Genomic DNA, 16,666 nt, shown 5'->3' on the forward strand with positions numbered 1-16,666 from the left:
ACGGGAGGGAGGAGGGGAATGGGGAGGGGATGAGGGAGAGGGAGGAGGGGTCGACGGAATATTCCGATGTTTCTGCGGCGTCCGGCCTTGTGGGCTGGGCTGTGCCCGGATTAGGTTCGGCCCGGATTCGGGTCCGGTCAAGAGGTCGTCTACTCTCTTCTTCTTCTTCTTCTTCTTCTTCTTCTTCTTCTTTGCAAAGCTCTCAAAGAGGGCTAAATATTATTCATTAACTTGTCTCAAATATATATATATATATATATATATATATATTCATTAACATCCTAAACAATCTACAGATAACGATTACTCGTAGGAAAGGAGATGGCTTGAAAAGTCATTTTGCGGCTACATCTTGAAACCTTGCTGCAAAGGAAGTCCAAGAAGAAGAAGATTTAATCTGAGAAGCGTTTTTTGCAAGAGAATGAGCCAAAGTATTCCGGAGTCTTGGAATGTGCTTGACCTTACAAGAATCCAATGTAGAGATGATGCTCAAGAATTCAGCTAAGATAGTCCTAATCTTTCAATGCCCTGGGTTTTGGATTAAATTCTTGGCTTCCGCCGCTTCTACCAGTGTCCTGCAATCAGAGAAAAAGACTCAAGCTCCAGTTAGAGGCTTTGGCGATCGCTGCAGCAAGGAGGAGTCCCAAAACTTCGGCCTGCAAAATCTAATATGCTTTTGTGAAAGTAGCTCGTATAAATATTGTATGGCGATTGAGCTCATTCCTCAGAAATACTCCTAAAATGCCAAAACTTCTTCTGCTCGGGATGAACAGTAAAATTAGAAAAAAAAACATTCAAAAAATTCTTAATTTTTTTTGGTAAAAACATGGACAAAAGTTTTATGTGCCCACAAAGTTTCATCTTGAAAAGACATTCGTGGAAGTTGTGGCAAAAAAACAAAATCAACACTCCAAAATGCTTTCGAAAATAACACTTTTGGAGCATCAATTTTGTTTTTTTGCCACGACTTCCAATAATGTGATTTCAAGATGAAATTTTGTGAGCACATAAAACTTTTGTCAATGTTTTCATCAAAAAAATCAGAATTTTTTGAATTTTTTCAAATTTGATTTTACTGCTCACTCGAGAGCTAAAAAACTCAACTTCCTAAAAATGCTTCATTTACTAAAGGATTAAAAGGCCACGTTAACATATGCTTTAAAACATGCAGGCAAAACAAAAGAAATTGCATTTGAGGAGGGATTGGATGGTTTAAGAGTAGGAGGCCTATAGTCCTCTTCACAATCCTCCATTGAACCTGCATTTAGCATTGCCTTTGTAGCATGGATTACCTACATTGTCTGCATAGGACTTCAAGTTCTCTTTTTAAAGAGAAGGTCCTTTCTAGCTTCCCAAATATTCCAGAGAATAGTAAAAAATCGTGCTTAAATTTAGCTCTGGGTGCTAGCTTTTCAAATATTTCAGAGAATAGTAAAAATACTGCTTAAATTTAGCTATGGGTGCTTCACGGATAAGATTTGTAGAATGGTATCAGTAGGGTAAAGATTGTGATTCGGCATATAAATTTTCAAACCAAAGTAAAACCACACCATTCTAGAGAAATTGCATAGGCAAAAAAGATGCAAATGTGTTTTTTCCTACCCACATGTACAATAGTTTTTATTAATATGCTTAAAAAATTTGGAAGTTTTCAAACATGTTGCTATAGCTTTCTTTGGTGTGATAGTAAAATACACTTGTATGTTTTTTTCGGTGTGTAAATTTGCATGGCTCCCAATCGGGTGAGAATGAGACGGTTCCTCGATTCATCTTAGGCCATGTGTGGAATGTTGTTTTCTAGCTGGTTATACTCGTAAAATACGTTTTAGAGCAACTCTAGCAGACCACGCAAAATCCCGACCTGCAAAACGCGTTTGCAGCTCGACGAAAATCTCGTTTGCGGGGTCGAGAATGAGCGCGGCCGATCAGAAACCGTAGATGAAACTGCATAATTTGAAAAAACAGATTCGCGGGAGAAATTGCACCATAGTAGTTCATCACATACTACATATATTACATGATCAAACACTAGTTCATACTACATACTACATCAGTGCTAGTACTAGAGGTGGTGGAGATCCCACGGCAGCGAGCTTGCGGCCACGGACTACGCCGTGAAGGAGCTCAACCCTCCTCGCCAGAGCTGCCGAGGTCGATGTACTTCTCCCTCTGCTCCTCGCGGATGCGCTGCCACTCGTCATCCTTCTCCTTGGCGGCGAGGTTGGCCGCCGCCACCTGCTGGAACATGAGGTCTTTGAGCTCCTCGTGGTGGCGCCGGCGCTCCGCCTCCCAGACGCGGAAGCTCGGCGGCGGCGAGAGGCCGCGTTGGTCCACTTCCTCGCCCCGTGCTTGCTTGCGCCGTCCGACCGGACGCGCCGCTCACGCTCGGGGTCGCTGTTGCCACCGGATCTGCTCCCGGAGCCTGATACGTCTCCAACGTATCTATAATTTTTTATTGTTCCATGCTATTATATTACCTGTTTTGGATGTTTATGGGCTTTGCTTTACACTTTTATATCATTTTTTGGGACTAACCTACTAACCGGAGGCCCAGCCCTGCTGTTTTTTTGCCTATTTCAGTGTTTCGAAGAAAAGGAATATCAAACGGAGTCCAAACGGGATGAAACCTTAGGGAGCGATCTTTTTGGAACAAATGCAATCACCGGAACTTGGAGTGGATGTTAAGCAACGAACGAGGCGGCCACAAGGGTGTCCGGCACGCCCCCCACCCTCATGGGCCCCTCGAGCGTCCACTGACCTACATCTTCCTCCTATATATACTCCCGTACCCTAAAACCATCAGAGGCGACCACGAAAACCTAATTCCACCGCCGCAACCTTCTGTATCCGTGAGATCCCATCTTGGAGCCTTCGCCGGCGCTCTGCCGGAGGGGAAATCAACCACGAAGGGCCTCTACATCATCTCCAAGGCCTCTCCTATGAGTTGTGAGTAGTTTACCACAGACCTTTGGGTCCATAGTTATTAGCTAGATGGCTTCTTCTCTCTCTTTGAATCTCAATACAAAGTTCTCCTTGATCTTCTTGGAGATCTATTCGATGTAACTCTTTTCGGTGTGTTTGTCGAGATCTGATGAATTGTGGGTCTATGATCAAGTTTATCTATGAGAAATATTTGAATCTCCTCTGAATTATTTTATGTATGATTTGTTATCTTTGCAAGTCTCTTCGAATTATCAGTTTGGTTTGGCCTACTAGATTGATCTTTCTTGCAATGGGAGAAGTGCTTAGCTTTGGGTTCAATCTTGCGGTGTCCTTTCCCAGTGACAGCAGGGGAAGCAAGGCACGTATTGTATTGTTGCCATCGAGGATAAAAAGATGGGGGTTATATCATATTGCATGAGTTTATCCCTCTACACCATGTCATCTTTCTTAATGCGTTACTCTGTTCTTCATGAACTTAATACTCTAGATGCAGGGAGGAGTCGGTCGATGTGTGGAGTAATAGTAGTAGATGCAGAATCGTTTCGATCTACTTGTCACGGACGTGATGCCTATATACATGATCATGCCTAGATAATCTCATAACTATGCGCTTTTCTATCAATTGCTCGACAGTAATTTGTTCACCCATCGTAATACTTATGCTATATTGAGAGAAGCCACTAGTGAAACATATGGCCCCTGGGTCTATATTTTATCATATAAGTTTTCATCTATCTTTTATTTGCATCTTTTACTTTCCAATCTATATCATAAAAATACCCAAAATATTTATCTTATCATATTATCTCTATCAGATATCACTTTCGCAAGTGGTCATGAAGGGATTGAAAACCCCTTTATTGCGTTGGTTGCGAGGTTCTTGTTTGTTTGTATAGGTGCGTGGGACTTTTGAGGAGCCTCCTACTGGATTGATACCTTGGTTCTCAAAAACTGAGGGAAATACTTACGCTACTTTGCTGCATCACCCTTTCCTCTTCAAGGAAAACCAACGCAAGCTCAAGACGTAGCAGAACCGCGTCCGGAGCTCCACATGCAACCCCACATGGCGGCTGGAGGTGGAAGGGGCTCGGCGGCGGCGAATAATGTGCAGAGGGGAGTGGGGAATTGCGGGGCTCGGCGGCGGGGGGGGGGATAGGGTTTCGACCCGCAAACGCACCGCGAACCCGTAGATATACTGGTCGGGGTGGGCGGTTTGCGGGTCGCGGTAAATATTTTTACGGGCCGGGTGAGTATACGGGCTCTGTTTTGGCTAGAAAATTGGGCCGAGCCCATATACTCGCCGGAATTTTGCAGGTTTGCGGTTTTTGCGGGGTCTACTAGAGTTGCTTGATACGTCTCCAACGTATCTATAAATTTTTATTGTTCCATGCTATTATATTATCCATCTTGGATGTTTTATATGAATTTATATGTTATTTTATATGAATTTTGGGACTAACCTATTAACCTAGAGTCCAGTGCCAGTTTCTGGTTTTTCCTTGTTTTTGAGTATTGCAGAAAAGAAATACCAAACGGAGTCCAATTGACCTGAAAACTTACAGAGATTTTTTATGGACCAGAAGAAGCCCCCGAAACAAAAGTTGAGCCAGAAGAGTCCCGAGCCAACCACGAGGGTGGAGGGCACGCCCTACCCCCTGGGCGCGCCCCCTACCTCGTGGCTGACTTGAGGACCCCCTGACGTGAAACTGACGCAAAAAATTCCTATAAATACAGAAACTACCGAAAAGAAACCTACATCGGGAGTTCTGCCGCCACAAGCCTATGTAGCCACTAAAAACAATTCGGGACCCTGTTCCGGCACCCTTCCTGAGGGGGGAATCATCACTGGTGGCCATCTTCATCATCCCAGCGTTCTCCATGACGAGGAGGGAGTAGTTCACCCTCGGGGCTGAGGGTATGTAACAGTAGCTATGTGTTTGATCTCTCTCTCTCTCTCGTGTTCTTGATTCGGCATGATCTTGATGTACCGCGAGCTTTGCTATTATAGTTGGATCTTGTGATGTTTCTCCCCCTCTACCTTATTGTAATGGATTGAGTTTTCCCTTTGAAGTTATCTTATCGGATTGAGTCTTTAAGGATTTGAGAACACTTGATGTATGTCTTGCATGTGCTTATCTGTGATGACAATGGGATACTCACGTGATCTACTTGATGTATGTTTTGGTGATCAACTTGCGGGTTTTGTGACCTTGTGAACTTATGCATAGGGGTTGGCACACATTTTCATCTTAACTCTCCGGTAGAAACTTTGGAGCACTATTTTAAGTTCTTTGTGTTAGTTTGAATAGATGAATCTGAGATTGTGTGATGCATATCATATAATCAAACCCGCAGATACTTGTGGTGACATTGGAGTATCTAGGTGACATTAGGGTTTTGGTTGATGTGTGTCTTAAGGTGTTATTTTACTATGAACTCTAGGGATGTTTGTGACACTTATAGGAATAGCCCAATTGATTGATCGAAAAGAATAACTTTGAGGTGGTTTCGTACCCTACAATAATCTCTTCGTTTATTCTCCACTATTAGTGACTTTGGAGTGACTCTTTGTTGCATGTTGAGGGATTGTTATATGATCCAATTATATTATCATTATTGAGAGAACTTGCACTAGTGAAAGTATGAACCCTAGGCCTTGTTTCGAAGCATTGCAATACCATTTTCACTCACTTTTACCATTTGCTACCTTGCTGTTTTTATATTTGCAGATTACAAAAACCTATATCCACCATCCATATTGCACTTGTATCACCATCTCTTCGCTGAACTAGTGAACCTATACAATTTACCATTGTATTGGGTGTGTTGGGGACACAAGAGACTCTTTGTTATTTGGTTGAAGGGTTGTTTGAGAGAGACCATCTTCATCCTACACCTCCCATGGATTGATAAACCTTAGGTCATCCACTTGAGGGAAATTTGCTATTGTCCTACAAACCTCTACACTTGGAGGCCCAACAACGTCTACAATAAGAAGGTTGCATAGTAGACATCAAGCTCTTTTCTGGCGCCGTTGCCGGGAGGTGAGTGCTTGAAGGTATATCTTTAGATCTTGCAATCGAATCTTTTAGTTTCTTGTTTAATCACTAGTTTAGTCTATAAAAAGAAAACTACAAAAAAATGTAATTGAGGTTGCCTCATATTCTTCATCTTTTTAATGTCTTTCGTGAAAATGATGGAAAGGAAAATTGTGCTCAAGTGTTAGAAGAAGAAGTCTATAAAATGTTTGGCATAAAATCTTTGTATGATGAGCATGATTGCAATGTTGTTAGTATGAATTCCTTGAATATCCGTGATGCTAATGATATGCAAAGCCACAAGCTTGGGGATGCTAGGTTTGATGAAGATGATATTTTTTTGTCCCCCGAGTTTTGATGAACAAATTTATTATGATGAAAGCATGCCTCCTATTATGATGATTATACTGATGAAAGTGGATTTGGAGAGGTCATGACTTTATTTAGTGATGAATCCACTATTTTGGAAGAGGTTCCAATTGATTATGAGAACAAAGTTGATATCTATGATGATTATTGTGATGACATGTATGCTATAAAGAATAATGATAACCATGAAACTTGTCATCTTGATTTTAATTTTCAATTGGATTATGCCTCACATGATAGTTATTCTGTTGAATTTGCTCCCACTACTATGAATGAGAATAAATTTGCTTATGTGGAGAGTACAAAAAATTCTATGCTTGTAGATCATGAAAAGAATGCTTTACGTGATGGTTATATTGCTTAATTCATTCATGATGTTACTGAAAATTATTATGAGGGAGTAATATATGCTTGTAGGAATTGCAATACTATCAAGTTTTCTCTTTATGTGTTGCAAATCTTGACGCCATGCTTGTTTTGCCTTCCTATGCTAGTTGATTCTTGTTCTCATAAGTTGTTTGCTCACAAAATCCCTATGCAAAGGAAGTGGGTTAGACTTAAATGTGTTAGTCATATGCTTCATGATGCTCTCTTTGTAGTTCAATTCTTATCTTTCATGTGAGCATCATTGAAATCATCATGCCTAGCTAAAAAGGCATTAAAGAAAATGCTTGTTGGGAGACAACCAACATTTACCCCTACTATTTTTGTGTGTTCACATTATTAAGCTACGGTAGTAATCATGTTTTGTAGCTTTTGTTTCAATAAAGTGCCAAGTAAAGCCTTTGGGATAGTGTCGATGATAGTTGACTTGATTCTGTGCAAAAACAGAAACTTTTGCTCTTAGTCCAGGAAATTTGAAAATTCACTGGAACGTGCTTCTGATATGAATTTTTTACACAAGATTGATATACAAATTTCCTAGATTGTCCTAATTTTTCAGAATTTTTGGAGTTACAGAAGTATGGAAAGTTTCCAGATTACTACAGACTCTTCTGTTTTTGACCGAATCTGTTTTCATTGTGTTGTTTGCTTATTTTGATGAATCTATGAGTAGTATCGGAGGGTATGAACCGTAGAGAAGTTGGAATACAGTAGATACAACACCAATGTAAATTTAGAATGACTTCACAACAGTACCTAAGTGGTGATTTACTTTCTTATACTAACGGATCTCATAAGATTTTCTATTGAGTTTTGTGTTGTGAAGTTTTCAAGTTTTGGGTAAAGTTTCGATGGAGTACGGCATAAGGAGTGACAAGAGCCTAAGCTTGGGGATGCCCCGGATGGCATCCCCTCTTTCGTCTTCGTTCATCGGTAACCTTACTTAAGGCTATATTTTTATTCATCACATGATATGTGTTTTGCTTGGAGCGTATTTTTTTTATTTGCTTGTTGCTATTCATAGACATGTTTTATATCTTTTAGTTCAATAAAAAAGTCAAGTATAGCCTTTACGATGCTTATTCTACAAGTCTATATGTTGTTGTTTTGAAAACAGAAAGTTTTCTATCATTGTCTGAATATTTGTGAATAATCAGAACGTGATAAAATCTTGAAATGTTTACACAATGAGTAACAACAAATTTTCTGCAGTGTGGTAATTTTCCAGAATTTTTGGAGTTAGGGAAGTATGATTCCTCTTGCATTCTTTACAGACTATCCTGTTTAGACAGATTGCTGTTATGTTTGCATTGTTTGCATATGTTTACCTATTTAATGATTCTATTTGTGGATATGAGTGTTAAATATGTAGAGGCATTTAGTAGGAAATATCAAATAATAATTTTAGTGATTTGCTACAGTAGAGAATGATAAGGTTATTGCGTGGATTTATACTAACTTATCTCACGAGTTCTTGTTGAGTTTTGTGTGGATGAAGTTTTTAAGATTTAGGGAAACCGTGATATAAAAGGAATTAAGGAGGCACAAAAGCTCAAGCTTGGGGATGCCCAAGGCATCCCTAATCAATATTTCAAGAAGTCTCAAGCATCTAAGCTTGGGGATGCCCCGGTTGGCATCACACCTTTCTTCTTCAACAACTATCGGTCAGTTTTGGTTGAGCCTAAGTTTTTGCTTCTTCACATGACATGTGCTATCCTTGAAATGTCATTTTATCATATTTTGTTTTGCTTGTTGTTTGAATAATATCCCAAGATCTGAAATTCTTAAATGTTAGAGAGTCTTCACATAGTTATATAATTATTCAACTACTCATTGATCTTCACTTATATCTTTTGGAGTAGTTTGTCATTTACTCTAGTGCTTCACTTATATCTTTTTAGAGCACGGCGGTGAAGGAAATATGCCCTGGAGGCAATAATAAAGTTATTATTTATTTCCTCATATCATGATAAATGTTTATTATTCATGCTAGAATTGTATTACCCGGAAACATGATACATGTGTGAATACATAGACAAACATAACGTCACTAGTATGCCTCTACTTGACTAGCTCATTAATCAAAGATAGTTATGTTTCCTAACCATAGACATGTGTTGTCATTTGATTAATGGGATCACATCATTAGGAGAATGATGTGATTGACATGACCCATTCCGTTAGCCTGGCACTTGATCGTTTAGTATGTTGCTATTGCTTTCTTCATGACTTATACATGTTCCTATGACTATGAGATTATGCAACTCCCGTTTACCAGAGGAACACTTTGTGTGCTACCAAACGTCACAACGTAACTGGATGATTATAAAGGAGCTCTATAGGTGTCTCCGAAGGTACATGTTGAGTTGGCGTATTTCGAGATTAGGATTTGTCACTCCTATTGTCGGAGAGGTATCTCTGGGCCCTCTCGGTAATGCACATCACTATAAGCCTTGCAAGCAATGTAGCTAATGAGTTAGTTACGGAATGATGCATTATGTAACGAGTAAAGAGACTTGCCGGTAACAAGATTGAACTAGGTATTGGATACCGACGATCGAATCTCGGGCAAGTAAACATACCGATGACAAAGGGAACAACGTATGTTGTTATGCGGTTTGACCGATAAAGATCTTCGTAGAATATGTAGGAGCCAATATGAGCATCCAGGTTCCGCTATTGGTTATTGACCGTGAACAGTTCTAGGTCATGTCTACATAGTTCTCGAACCCATAGGGTCCTCACGCTTAACATTACAATGACATTTTTATTATGAGTTTAAAAGTTTTGATGTACCGAAGGTTGTTCGGAGTCTCGGATATGATCACGGACATGACGCAGAGTCTCAAAATGGTCGATACATAAAGATTGATATATTGGATGACTATATTCGGACACCGGAAGTGTTCCGGGTGATTTCGGAGAAAACCGGAGTGCCAGAGGGTTACCGGAACCCCCCGAGAACTAATGGGCCTTGTTGGGCCCTAGTGGAGAGAGAGAGGGGCCGGCCAGGGCAAGAGGCGCGCCCCCTCCCCTTGAGTCCGAATAGGACAAGGAAGGGGGGCAGCGCCCCCCTTGCCTTTCCCCTCTCCCGCTCCTTCCTTCCCCCTCCCTCTTGGACTAGGAAAGGGAGGGGCAAACCTACTTGGAGTAGGTTTCCCCCTCCTAGGGCGCGCCAACCCCTTGGCCGGCCCCCTCCTCCTCCTCCCCCCCCCTTTATATATGGAGGAGGGGGGGCACCTCTAGACACACAAGTTGATCTTCGTGATCGTTCCTTAGCCGTGTGCGGTGCCCCCTCCACTATATTCCACCTCGGTCATATCGTTGCGGTGCTTAGGCGAAGCCCGGCGTCGGTAGAACATCATCATCGTCACCACGCCGTCATGCTGAAGGAACTCATCCCCGACACCCTGCTGGATCGGAGTCCGGGGATCGTCATCGAGATGAACGTGTGCTGAACTCGGAGGTGCCGTACGTTCGGTACTTGGATCGGTCGGATCGTGAAGACGTACGACTACATCAACCGCGTTGTTATAATGCTTCCGCTTACGGTCTATGAGGGTACGTGGACAACACTCTCCCCTCTCGTTGGTATGCATCACCATGATCTTGCGTGTGCGTAGGAATTTTTTTGAAATTACTATGTTCCCCAACAATGGTATCAGAGCCTAGGTTTTATGCGTTGATGTTATATGCATGAGTAGAACACAAATGAGTTGTGGGCGATACAAGTCATACTGCTTACCAGCATGTCATACTTTGGTTCAACGGTATTGTTGGATGAAGCGGCCTGGACCGACATTACGTGTACGCTTACGCGAGACTGGTTTTACCGCCATGCTTTGCACACAGGTGACTAGCGGGTGTCTGTTTCTCCAACTTTAGTTGAACCGAGTGTGGCTACGCCCGGTCCTTGCGAAGGTTAAAACAGCACTAACTTGACGAACTATCGTTGTGGTTTTGATGCGTAGGTAAGAACGGTTCTTGCTCAGCCCGTAGCAGCCACATAAAATTTGCAACAACAAAGTAGAGGACGTCTAACTTGTTTTTGCAGGGCATGTTGTGATGTGATATGGTCAAGACGTGACGCTATATTTTATTGTATGAGATGATCATGTTTTGTAACCGAAGTTATCGGCAACTGGCAGGAGCCATATGGTTGTCGCTTTATTGTATGAAATGCAAACGCCCTGTAATTGCTTTACTTTATCACTAAGCGGTAGCGATAGTCGTAGAAGTAATAGATGGCGTAATGACAACGATGCTACGATGGAGATCAAGGTGTCGCGCCGGTGACGATGGTGATCACGACGGTGCTTCGAAGATGGAGATCACAAGCACGCGATGATGATGGCCATATCATATCACTTATATTGATTGCATGTGATGTTTATCCTTTATGCATCTTATCTTGCTTTGATTGACGGTAGCATTTTAAGATGATCTCTCACTAAATTATCAAGAAGTGTTCTCCCTGAGTATGCACCCTTGCGAAAGTTCTTCGTGCTGAGACACCACGTGATGATTGGGTGTGATAGGATCTACGTTCAAATACAATGGGTGCAAAACAGTTGCACACGTGGAATACTCAGGTTAAACTTGACGAGCCTGGCATATACAGATATGGCCTCGGAACATGGACACCGAAAGGTCGAGCGTGAATCATATAGTAGATATGATCAACATAGTGATGTTCACCATTGAAAACTACTCCATCTCACGTGATGATCGGACATGGTTTAGTTGATTTGGATCACGTGATCACTTAGATGACTAGAGAGATGTCTGTCTAAGTGGGAGTTCTTTAGTAATATGATTAATTGAACTTAAATTTATCATGAACTTAGTACCTGATAGTATTTTGCTTGTCTATGTTTGTTGTAGATAGATGGCTCGTGCTGTTGTTCCGTTAAATTTTAATGCGTTCCTTGAGAAAGCTAAGTTGAAAGATGATGGTAGCAATTACACAGACTGGGTCCGTAACCTGAGGATTATCCTCATTGCTGCACAGAAGAATTACGTCCTTGAAGCACCGCTGGGTGCCAGGCTTGCTGCTGATGCAACTGACAATGTTAAGAACGTCTGGCAGAGCAAAGCTGATGACTACTCGATAGTTCAGTGTGCCATGCTTTACGGCTTGGAACCGGGTCTTCAACGACGTTTTGAACGTCATGGAGCATACGAGATGTTCCAGGAGTTGAATTTAATATTTCAAGCAAATGCCCAGATTGAGAGATATGAAGTCTCCAATAAGTTCTATAGCTGTAAGATGGAGGAGAATAGTTCTGTCAGTGAACACATACTCAAAATGTCTGGGTATAATAATCACTTGATTCAACTGGGAGTTAATCTTCCTGATGATAGTGTCATTGACAGAATTCTTCAATCACTGCCACCAAGCTACAAAAGCTTCATGATGAACTATAATATGCAAGGGATGGACAAGACTATTCCCGAGCTCTTCGAAATGCTAAAAGCTGCAGAGGTAGAAATCAAGAAGGAGCATCAAGTGTTGATGGTTAACAAGACCACCAGTTTCAAGAAAAAAGGCAAAGGGAAGAAGAAGGGGAACTTCAAGAAGAATAGCAAACAAGTTGCTGCTCAAGAGAAGAAACCCAAGTCTAGACCTAAGCCTGAGACTGAGTGCTTCTACTGCAAGCAGACTGGACACTCGAAGCAGAACTGCCCCAAGTATTTGGCGGATAAGAAGGATGGCAAAGTGAACAGAGGTATATGTGATATACATGTTATTGATGTGTACCTTACTAATGCTCGCAGTAGTACCTGGGTATTTGATACTGGTTCTGTTGCTAATATTTGCAACTCGAAACAGGGACTACGGATTAACCGAAGATTGGCTAAGGACGAGGTGACGATGCGCGTGGGAAATGGTTCCAAAGTCGATGTGATCGCGGTCGGCACGCTACCTCTACATCTACCATCGGGATTAGTTTTAGACCTAAATAATTGTTATTTGGTGCCAGCGTTGAGCATGAACATTATATCTGGATCTTGTTTGATGTGAGACGGTTATTCCTTTAAGTCAGAGAATAATGGTTGTTCTATTTATATGAGTAATATCTTTTATGGTCATGCACCCTTAAAGAGTGGTCTATATTTATTGAATCTCGATAGTAGTGATACACATATTCATAATGTTGAAGCCAAAAGAAGCAGAGTTGATAATGATAGTGCAACTTATTTGTGGCACTGCCGTTTAGGTCATACCAGTGTAAAGCGCATGAAGAAACTCCATACTGATGGACTTTTGGAATCACTTGATTATGAATCACTTGGTACTTGCGAACCGTGCCTCATGGGCAAGATGACTAAAACGTCGTTCTCCGAAACTATGGAGCGAGCAATTGATTTATTGGAAATCATACATACTGATGTATGTGGACCAATGAATATTGAGGCTCGCGATGGGTATCGTTATTTTCTCACCTTCACAGATGATTTGAGCAGATATGGGTATATCTACTTGATGAAACACAAGTCTGAAACATTTGAAAAGTTCAAAGAATTTCAGAGTGAAGTGAAAAATCATCGTAACAAGAAAATAAAATTTCTACGATCTGATTGTGGAGGAGAATATTTGAGTTACGAGTTTGGTTTACATTTGAAACAATGTGGAATAGTTTCACAACTCACGCCACCCGGAATACCACAACGAAATGGTGTGTCCGAACGTCGTAATCGTACTTTACTGGATATGGTGCGATCTATGATGTCTCTTACTGATTTACCGCTATCTTTTTGGGGTTATGCTTTAGAGACGGCCACATTCACATTAAATAGGGCACCATCAAAATCCGTTGAGACGACGCCTTATGAACTGTGGTTTGGCAAGAAACCAAAGTTGTTGTTTCTTAAAGTTTGGGGCTGCGATGCTTATGTGAAGAAACTTCAACCAGATAAGCTCGAACCCAAATCAGAGAAATGTGTCTTCATAGGATACCCAAAAGAGACTATTGGGTACACCTTCTATCACAGATCTGAGGGCAAGATTTTCGTTGCTACATTTGGATCCTTTCTAGAGAAGGAGTTTCTCTCGAAAGAAGTGAGTGGGAGGAAAGTAGAACTTGATGAGGTAACTGTACCTGCTCCCTTATTGGAAAGTAGTCCATTACAAGAACCGGTTCCTGTGACAACTACACCAATTAATGAGGAAGCTAATGATATTGATCATGAAATTTCAGATCAAGTTTCTACTGAACCTCGTAGGTCTACCAGAGTAAGGTCTGCACCAGAGTGGTATGGTAATCCTATTCTGGAAGTCATGTTACTTAACCATGGCGAACCTACGAACTATGAGGAAGCGATGATGAGACCAGATTCCGCAAAATGGCTAGAAGCCATGAAAACCGAGATGGGATCCATGTATGAGAACAAAGTATGGACTTTGGTTTACTTGCCCGATGATCGGCAAGCCATTGAGAATAAATGGATTTTTAAGAAGAAGACTGACGCTGATGGTAAAGTAACTGTCTATAAAGCTCGACTTGTTGCGAAAGGTTTTCGACAAGTTCAAGGGGTTGACTATGATGAGACTTTCTCACCTGTAGCGATGCTTAAGTCTGTCCGAATCATGTTAGCAATTGCCGCATTTTATGATTATGAAATTTGGCAAATGGATGTCAAAACTGCATTCCTGAATGGATTTCTGGAAGAAGAGTTGTATATGATGCAACCAGAAGGTTTTGTCAAGCCAAAAGGTGCTAACAAAGTGTGCAAGCTCCAGCGATCCATTTATGGACTGGTGCAAGCATCTCAGAGTTGGAATAAACGCTTTGATAGTGTGATCAAAGCGTATGGTTTTATACAGACTTTTGGAGAAGCCTATATTTACAAGAAAGTGAGTGGGAGCTCTGTAGCATTTCTGATATTATATGTAGATGACATATTGTTAATCGGAAATAATATAGAATTTCTCAATAGCATAAAGGGATACTTGAATAAAAGTTTTTCGATGAAAGACCTCGGTGAAGCTGCTTACATATTGGGTATCAAGATCTATAGAGATAGATCAAGACGCTTGATTGGACTTTCACAAAGCACATACCTTGATAAAGTTATGAAAAAGTTCAAAATGGATCAGGCAAAGAAAGGGTTCTTACCTGTGTTACAAGGTGTGAAGTTGAGTCAGACTCAATGCTCGACCACAACAGAAGATAGAGAGAAAATGAAAGATGTTCCCTATGCTTCAGCCATAGGCTCTATCATGTATGCAATGTTGTGTACCAGACCTGACGTATGATTAGCAATAAGCTTGGCAGGTAGGTACCAAAGTAATCCAGGAGTGGATCACTGAACAGCGGTCAAGAACATCCTGAAATACCTGAAAAGGACTAAGGATATGTTTCTCGTTTATGGAGGTGACAAAGAGTTAGTCGTAAACGGTTACATCGATGCAAGCTTTGACACTGATCCGGATGATTCTAAATCACAAACCGGATACGTACTTTTATTAAATGGTGGAGCTGTCAGTTGGTGCAGTTCTAAACAAAGCGTCGTGGCAGGATCTACATGCGAAGCGGAGTACATAGCTGCTTCGGAAGAAGCAAATGAAGGAGTCTGGATGAAGGAGTTCATTTCCGATCTAGGTGTCATACCTAGTGCATCGGGACCAATGAAGATCTTCTGTGACAATACTGGTGCAATTGCCTTGGCAAAGGAATCCAGAATTCACAAGAGGACCAAGCACATCAAGAGACGCTTCAATTCCATCCGGGACCAAGTCCAGGTGGGAGACATAGAGATTTGCAAGATACACACGGATCTGAATGTTGCAGACCCGTTGACTAAGCCTCTTCCACGAGCAAAACATGATCAGCACCAAGACTCCATGGGTGTTAGAATCATTACTGTGTAATATAGATTATTGACTCTAGTGCAAGTGGGAGACTGGAGGAAATATGCCCTAGAGGCAATAATAAAGTTATTATTTATTTCCTCATATCATGATAAATGTTATTATTCATGCTAGAATTGTATTACCCGGAAACATGATACATGTGTGAATACATAGACAGACATAACGTCACTAGTATGCCTCTACTTGACTAGCTCATTAATCAAAGATGGTTATGTTTCCTAACCATAGACATGTGTTGTCATTTGATTAACGGGATCACATCATTAGGAGAATGATGTGATTGACATGACCCATTCCGTTAGCCTAGCACTTGATCATTTAGTATGTTGCTATTGCTTTCTTCATGACTTATACATGTTCCTATGACTATGAGATTATGCAACTCCCGTTTACCAGAGGAACACTTTGTGTGCTACAAAACGTCACAACATAACTGGGTGATTATAAAGGAGCTCTACAGGTGTCTCCGAAGGTACATGTTGAGTTGGCGTATTTCGAGATTAGGATTTGTCACTCCGATTGTCGGAGAGGTATCTCTGGGCCCTCTCGGTAATGCACATCACTATAAGCCTTGCAAGAAATGTAGCTAATGAGTTAGTCACTGAATGATGCATTATGTAATGAGTAAAGAGACTTGCCGGTAACGAGATTGAACTAGGTATTGGATACCGACGATCGAATCTCGGGCAAGTAAACATACCGATGACAAAGGGAACAACGTATGTTGTTATGCGGTTTGACCGATAAAGATCTTCGTAGAATATGTAGGAGCCAATATGAGCATCCAGGTTCCGCTATTGGTTATTGACCGTGAACAGTTCTAGGTCATGTCTACATAGTTCTCGAACCCGTAGGGTCCGCACGCTTAACATTACGATGACAGTTTTATTATGAGTTTAAAAGTTTTGATGTACCGAAGGTTGTTCGGAGTCCCGGATATGATCACGGACATGACGAGGAGTCTCGAAATGGTCGAGACATAAAGATTGATATATTGGACGACTATATTCGGACAACAGAAGTGTTCCGGGTGATTTCGGAGAAAACCGGAGTG

The sequence above is a fragment of the Triticum aestivum genome, chromosome 5B (assembly GCF_018294505.1).
Source record: "Triticum aestivum cultivar Chinese Spring chromosome 5B, IWGSC CS RefSeq v2.1, whole genome shotgun sequence".
In the NCBI taxonomy this organism is placed as follows: domain Eukaryota; kingdom Viridiplantae; phylum Streptophyta; class Magnoliopsida; order Poales; family Poaceae; genus Triticum; species Triticum aestivum.